This window comes from Patella vulgata, chromosome 5 (assembly GCF_932274485.2).
Source record: "Patella vulgata chromosome 5, xgPatVulg1.2, whole genome shotgun sequence".
NCBI classification, from domain to species: Eukaryota; Metazoa; Mollusca; class Gastropoda; family Patellidae; genus Patella; species Patella vulgata.
In genome coordinates, this window is record NC_065883.2 from 48571056 (window position 1) to 48578804 (window position 7749).

Below are 7749 nucleotides of genomic sequence, written 5' to 3' on the forward strand. Positions count from 1 at the left end.
ACAGATTTTGATGTAAATAAAAATGCTCAAAACACAAATGTCATGGGTGAATAAAGAATTGTGGAAATCCATTAACGGTAAAAAAGAATTATCTCCCTTTCTGTCAAATGCCTGTAATTGATAGACTATCAGGTCTTGTATGAATCATAAGACCAGGTGTGGGCAAACAAGCCCAATAATTATTTTGTTTGTTGGATCTCAAGGGCCTGTTAGGGTTGGTTGTTGGATGTTTGCTCAGAAATTATCGCTTGTATGGAACATGCTAGAGTCGATTTGTAGCATATTCTAGCCAGGGGATATGTTTGACAGTAGTTGAGTGATATGCTTTTGAAATAATGGAGATCAGTAGCACTTTATAAGCATTGAACCACATGATTTTTTTCCACTAAGATAAACATTCTAAACCCACATACATGTTCCCTTTCAATTAGCCACTACAGTATTTTTACAACTGTAATGTAGCTGTGAACTACTATTTCGGATATGATTAATGGTCAAATTACAAACATACATGTAGATATAAGTTAAAAAAAATAATTGTGTATCTGGGCTGGAATGAAGGGAAAGGTTAGAAAACAGGATGAACAGTTGTGAAATTATTTATTAAAGTGAAACAATCATTGAAAATCAAAATTAAACAGTTACTCTGCACATCAAATGTCATCAAAGTTAATGTTCATTATCATCATCACTGTTACTAAATGTATTAACATCAAATTCGGTCTCTTTAACAGTTTTTTTTTCATTTTCACATTGACTACACATGCACAGGTCTGTACAAGAAAGGGGGTTTGGGATGGCCTAGAGTGCCGCGCTTCGACCTCTAGCTGGTCGGTCACCTCTGGCTTGTGGCTGTGGCTTTGATCCCAGGTGTGAGCGTATGTGGCATGGAGATAGAGGCGTCTTCTCAACCTCGTGGGTTTCCTCCGGGCACTCCGGTTTCCTCTCACTGCTAAAGACCCATACGCGCAAGCGAATTATTGAAATAAAATTGAAACCGTATGTTAGTCCCAAAATGACCTAGTTTGTATTGAGTGGACGTTAAACCCCATTTCTCTCTCTCTCTCTCTGTACAAGACAACTTTGCTGGCCATTTATGATTATTTCTCTTATGACATCTTCACAGAATATATTGTATGTGGTTTAATATTCGACGGAGGGCTAGTCATCTTTGCTGAAAAATATAAATAAACATATACATGTACACAATTAAAACAAAATTCTGGAGCTTGGTTTACTCTCATTAATTTCGTACAACAGAGGAAAAAGACACTTACACAGGGGTTAACATCTTATTTTCATGCAGAAACCAGCTAATGAAGACAGGAAGGCATTAGCAGTACAAGGAGAGATAGAGAGGAGAATTGCGGTTTAACGTCCACTGGACAAAAACATAGTAATTTCAGGACTCACCCATGGTTCAGTTTTATTTGAATAATACCAGTGGCAAGAAGGCGGAGAATACAAATAAAAAAAACATCACAAATATTTACCTTTCTGATAACTGTCTAAGAAATTCAGTACATGTATATTGCCTATAACATTTTTGGTGATATCTGACCTCAATGGCCACACAATCTTGCCCTCTGATATGCCTTAAAATATCTTCATCCTCTTTCAATTCAGCAGCTTTCAACAGTTGGCCTACAAACAAATTTGCAAACAAATTATACACCATATAGCGTTGAATGTTGTTTGTGCTCAAGGGTGGGGGAGGGAATGTCACTTTGAGGCCTAAATGTACATGTACCTGGCTGGTCAACTCTGGCATGCGGTTTAGTTCAGATCCTTTGTGTGAGCGGAAATGGTCTAGAGACAGATCGTCTTAGCAAGGCACCTACAAGTGGGCCAAGAAAATAAAAAACAAGTTAACTTCTCTATGTTTCATCCCTTGTGCAAGCAAATGTGCAACACTTTAACCAATGACTGTGCCAAATCAACAAATGGGGTAAAGGGCTTTAATGGCTAGCTTCATAACAATTTTACAGTGATTGCAGTAGCACTTCTGATTCCATTTACAACAAAAACAACAACACAATAATTAAAAACTGTAGGATGAATATATTTAATATTTATTAGTAATAATTATAAATTTAGTAAGTAACATAATATTAACATTAGGCCTACCTGAGCCTGTTTGGGTCTGAGTCTGTGTTAATACATCCTTCTTCCTATTTTCTCCAACAGTGACAAATCTGTCACGTTTTTTACATATAATACACACAACAGGCAGCACCGATTTACTCTTTCTTTTTGCTTCAGGAGCGTAATTTGTTTGGAGAGCTAGGTCCCAGATCGTCTACACTCCCGCTATTCCCTGGTTGGATTGTAGCCGGGGATTTTAATTTTTCTTTATCTATACGATTACGGGCAGACCCAATTCGGAATTTGTCTGTAAAAGGCCTGTAGCATGTTGGGTGAAATCCAGTATCTTTTGGCGCGTCGATAAATTCCTTGTTTGATTATATCACCCGAAGTCGCCTGTTCAGCTATCCATTTCGCTCGCCCATCAAGTTTTAGCCATTCATGGGCACATTCACGGAATTTATCCCAGCGAGATTTTGTAAATAATTGTTCTCGTTCCTTTCTAAATCCTTGGTAATGAATAATACAGCGTAAATTTGATTTACGTTACGACAAAGTCTAACACTGTAAGTACCAAATAGTCATACGAGATATGTGCATCTCATCAAATTCAGCTTATACCATACCCACAATAATGTTACGGAGTCAGTGAGTTCAAGTTAGACAATACGCTGACTTTCCACTGACCATGCTTATAATATAAAATCTGTCAATGACAGCTGATTCATTGTTTAGTTTTGTATATGATATATTTAATATCAATAATATATGTATATGCATGCTTTATTTTACTTTACACGACCTCTAAAAATGCCCCAAATCGTAAAAATACGACTTTTTGGATTTCGATCTCCTTTTTTCGGCTACCCCGGACATTTTCAAAAAATGATACAATGATTCACACAACAGGCCAGCTATTAGCCTCTCGATTGACAAGAGTTTCATCGCCCTCCATTCATTATAACCAATGTCATCGTGCCCTAAAGAATCAACAAATCAGCTTGCTTATCTCTGCTTACCCTAGGCAAAAAATGCTCATCTTTGAACTCAATCATGACATTGACCTAGTGAACGCCTACACCAAGTTTGAACATTCTAGCTTAATTAGAAGGAGAGTTCTTGTGTTCCAAAGTCCCGGCCCTTCAAATTGCTTCTATTTTTCATTTTCAATTCAAAATGGTGACCATCACGTGACCGAAATCAAAATTCTGATCCGATAGATTTTTAGACATTCCTTCGAGGATTCCGAAAATATGACGCCCGAGTCTGTAAGTAAAATAGCAAAAAAGCCTTTTTGATTTTTCACGTTTAAAGATGGTGGCACTTCCGGTTCGATCGACAAACTCCATATTTTGTGTACGAATCAGTAATTACTTGTCTAGTATCGAATATTTTTTTTAGGTCATTCTGACCTATATTTCGACGATTTTTTTGAAAACTTCGATCCTTAATTTCACCAAGGGGAGATAATTTAGAAAATTTCCAAGGACATCATTGAAGTCGCATTGGCAAGATCTACTCACATTCTAAATTTCACGAAAATCGCACAACTATTAAAGAAGTTGTCAAATTGGTAATAACTTCCGGTTCGAAATGACAGCGACGAATTTTCGAAATGCCAAAATCCGAAATTGCAGATTTGAAGTAAATGTTTCAAGATACTCAAAGAAAAAAGAATTAGTAAAATAGGTCAAATAGTCACAAAGTTACAGCATTGTAGGTCAAATGCATTCCTTCGTAAAATTCGGTGATTTCGGATTCGTAAAACGTTTTGAAAATATATTTAATCAACAGCCACCACCCATTTTTGGGGGGATAGGTAAAAGTTTCAGAACGATCCTATGGTTAGATTCTGAGAAATCCGATTTGTGGACAAAACACAAAAAAAAAAATAACAATAACTAGATCTGCATAGCAGATATGAAAGCTTTCATATTAACTGCAAAGGGGGTTATTAGAATCTATTGAAACAATAAGTATAAATGTCATCAGGTATCTGAAAAATTACATTTACCTTATGAACAAAATGGGAAAAATACAAAACAAAAATTGTCGACTTGTGGCTACCATCCAAGGCATATTTAGAAAACCGTATATTATATACAGAGTACGCAGGACAGGAATTAGTTGTGCTTCAATGTAAACCGCTGAAAATCAATTGGCTTCTTACCTTAAACACTGTATAAATTTAAAGTCAATCGGATATTGAATTTAGTCTCTAGAGCGTCCACAAGATTTTTTAAAGTGATCAAGGGCAATAACTCTGACGGTAATTATCGGAAATGGCAGTAAATATCAGATATCGCTGAAAATCAATACTGTGGGCATCTTCGTGTCATGACCTTAAACACTGCGCATAAATTTAAAGTCAATCGGATATTAACTTTGGCCTCTAGAGCGTCCACAAGATATTTTGAAGTGATCAGGGGCCACGTCTCTGGCAGTAAATATCAGATATCGCTGAAAATCAATCGCCTACTTCGTCTCATGAACTTAACCACTGTGTATAAATTTAAAGTCAATCGGACATTAACTTTGGCCTCTAGAGCATCCACAAGATTTTTTTTAAGTGATGAAGGGCCATAACTCTGACAGTAATTATCGGAAATCGGTGAAAATCAATTGGCTTCTTCATCTCATGACCTTAAACACTGTGTATAAATTTAAAGTCAATCGGATATTGAATTTAACCTCTAGAGCGTGCACAAGATTTTTTGAAGTGGTCAAGGACCATAATTCTGACAGTAATTATCGGAAATCGCTGAAAATCAATAGGCTTCTTCGTCTCATGACCTTAAACACTGTGTATAAATTTAAAGTAATCGGATATTAACTTTAGCCGTCCGGACGGCGGGGACGACAATATACGACCACATTTCAATGTGGGCGTATAAAAATTAACCGATGGCATATAATATTTAATGTATGATAAAGTCAAAATAGTCGATTTCGGTTTTTGGTGTTGCGCTCATTTTAAAAAAAATGTCTTTTACGGATAATGTGTATAGTACTAATAGCAATCACATACGGAAGAGGCGATAAGATCCCTTTGCATTTGGAATTTCAAAATTAATTAAAACCAAATTTAAATTCCGAAAATCGGTTGTTTATTTTTTGCTGAAACTCCTTTTTTTAATCTGATCAAAATGGGAGTAAGTCACAGAGTGGTAATGGGCGTATTGTGTCCAAATTTCATGGTTTTCGGACAATCGGTGCCGGTGTCGTGGCGAAATTCCACTTTTTTCGCCCTTACAGAAGCCGTAAATGGCGGAAAAAAACGAACGGCAGGAACCGTGTCAAGAACAAACGACCTGAACGAATGCAGGTATCGCCTTGAAGTTTTCAGTGCACCTAGGTACCAACGTGAAAAGTTCCTCGCCGGAATTTGGTAGTCAACGTACCTTTGGTTCCAGCGTGGCGCATGCGCGAAGTAAAAAGAAATTACGGTCGATTTTGGGATTTTGGCTATATTTCGGAGTGGTTTGGTAAGTGACGGTGTATCTAAGATGGCGGTCATAACACAATATTATAATAACTTTAAAGAATGAACAAATTTCCGCGACCGGGTTGATTTGCTCTGCCCAAGCAACGTTCCTGTGCTCCGATTGCCTTCAAATTTGCACAGAATGTACCTTGGGATTCTAGCTATCACATATTGGATTCCGAGAACGTTCAAAATAAATTCAAAACCCACCCCCAACAATCAACGGTTTTTTGCTTAAAAAATTGCCGTATTTTATCGAATTTTTATTGTTTTTGATATCTGAGGATTTTCTCAATTTAATATGTGATAAATATCATCGCGGCGCAGCCAACCGCTAGAAATTCCAGAGATTTGGACCACCGGAAGGATGCCTCAGCAGTCAAAAAAGGTCAAAATAGGCGATTTCGGTTTCTAGTGTCGATACATCGTTACGGTCATTTTAAAAAATTGTCTTTTAAGGATAATGTGTATAGTACCAATACCTATCACATACGGAAGAGGCGATAAAATCTCTTTGCATTTGCAATTTCAAAATTAATTAAAACCAATATTAAATTCCGAATATTTAGGAACGAGATATGTGCATCTCATCAAATTCAGCTTATACCATACCCACAATAATGTTACGGAGTCAGTGAGTTCAAGTTAGACAATACGCTGACCTTCCACTGACCATGCTTATAATATAAAATCTGTCAATGACAGCTGATTCATTGTTTAGTTTTTTATATGATATATTTAATATCAATAATATATGTATATGCATGCTTTATTTTACTTTACACGACCTCTAAAAATGCCCCAAATCGTAAAAATACGACTTTTTGGATTTCGATCTCCTTTTTTCGGCTACCCCGGACATTTTCAAAAAATGATACAATGATTTCACACAACAGGCCAGCTATTAGCCTCTCGATTGACAAGAGTTTCATCGCCCTCCATTCATTATAACCAATGTCATCGTGCCCTAAAGAATCAACAAATCAGCTTGCTTATCTCTGCTTACCCTAGGCAAAAAATGCTCATCTTTGAACTCAATCATGACATTGACCTAGTGAACGCCTACACCAAGTTTGAACATTCTAGCTTAATTAGAAGGAGAGTTCTTGTGTTCCAAAGTCCCGGCCCTACAAATTGCTTCTATTTTTCATTTTCAATTCAAAATGGTGACCATCACGTGACCGAAATCAAAATTCTGATCCGATAGATTTTTAGGCATTCCTTCCAGGATTCCGAAAATATGACGCCCGAGTCTGTAAGTAAAATAGCAAAAAAGCCTTTTTGATTTTTCACGTTTAAAGATGTGGCACTTCCGGTTCGATCGACAAACTCCATATTTTGTGTACGAATCAGTAATTACTTGTCTAGTATCGAATTTTTTTTTTAGGTCATTCTGACCTATATTTCGACGAATTTTTTGAAAACTTTGATCCTTAATTTCACCAAGGGGAGATAATTTAGAAAATTTCCAAGGACATCATTGAAGTTGCATTGGCAAGATCTACTAACATTCTAAATTTCACGAAAATCGCACAACTATTAAAGAAGTTGTCAAATTGGTAATAACTTCCGGTTCGAAATGACAGCGACGAATTTTCGAAATGCCAAAATCCGAAATTGCAGATTTGAAGTAAATGTTTCAAGATACTCAAAGAAAAAAGAATTAGTAAAATAGGTCAAATAGTCACAAAGTTACAGCATTGTAGGTCAAATGCATTCCTTCGTAAAATTCGGTGATTTCGGATTCGTAAAACGTTTTGAAAATATATTTAATCAACAGCCACCACCCATTTTTGGGGGGATAGGTAAAAGTTTCAGAACGATCCTATGGTTAGATTCTGAGAAATCCGATTTGTGGACAAAACACAAAAAAAAAATAACAATAATAATCTTAACAGAAACAATAAGCTTTCATATGTAATATGAAAGCTTAACTAGATCTGCATAGCAGATATGAAAGCTTTCATATTAACTGCAAAGGGGGTTATTAGAATCTATTGAAACAATAAGTATAAATGTCATCAGGTATCTGAAATATTACATTTACCTTATGAACAAAATGGGAAAAATACAAAACAAAAATTGTCGACTTGTGGCTACCATCCAAGGCATATTTAGAAAACCATATATTATATACAGAGTACGCAGGACAGGAATTACTTGTGCTTCAGTGTAAACCG

General features: G+C 36.3%; 1 long non-coding RNA gene across 1 annotated transcript; it reads right to left on the reverse strand.

Annotated features, from left to right (window-relative positions):
* Window positions 1-575: 575 nt before the first annotated feature.
* Window positions 576-2694, reverse strand: LOC130012988 (uncharacterized). The gene is made up of 3 exons (XR_008788251.1): window positions 2128-2694; window positions 1494-1644; window positions 576-1174 (listed from the first exon to the last, which is right to left on the reverse strand). It is a non-coding gene; the product is annotated as an uncharacterized LOC130012988 (long non-coding RNA).
* Between the last annotated feature and the right edge of the window lie 5055 nt (window positions 2695-7749).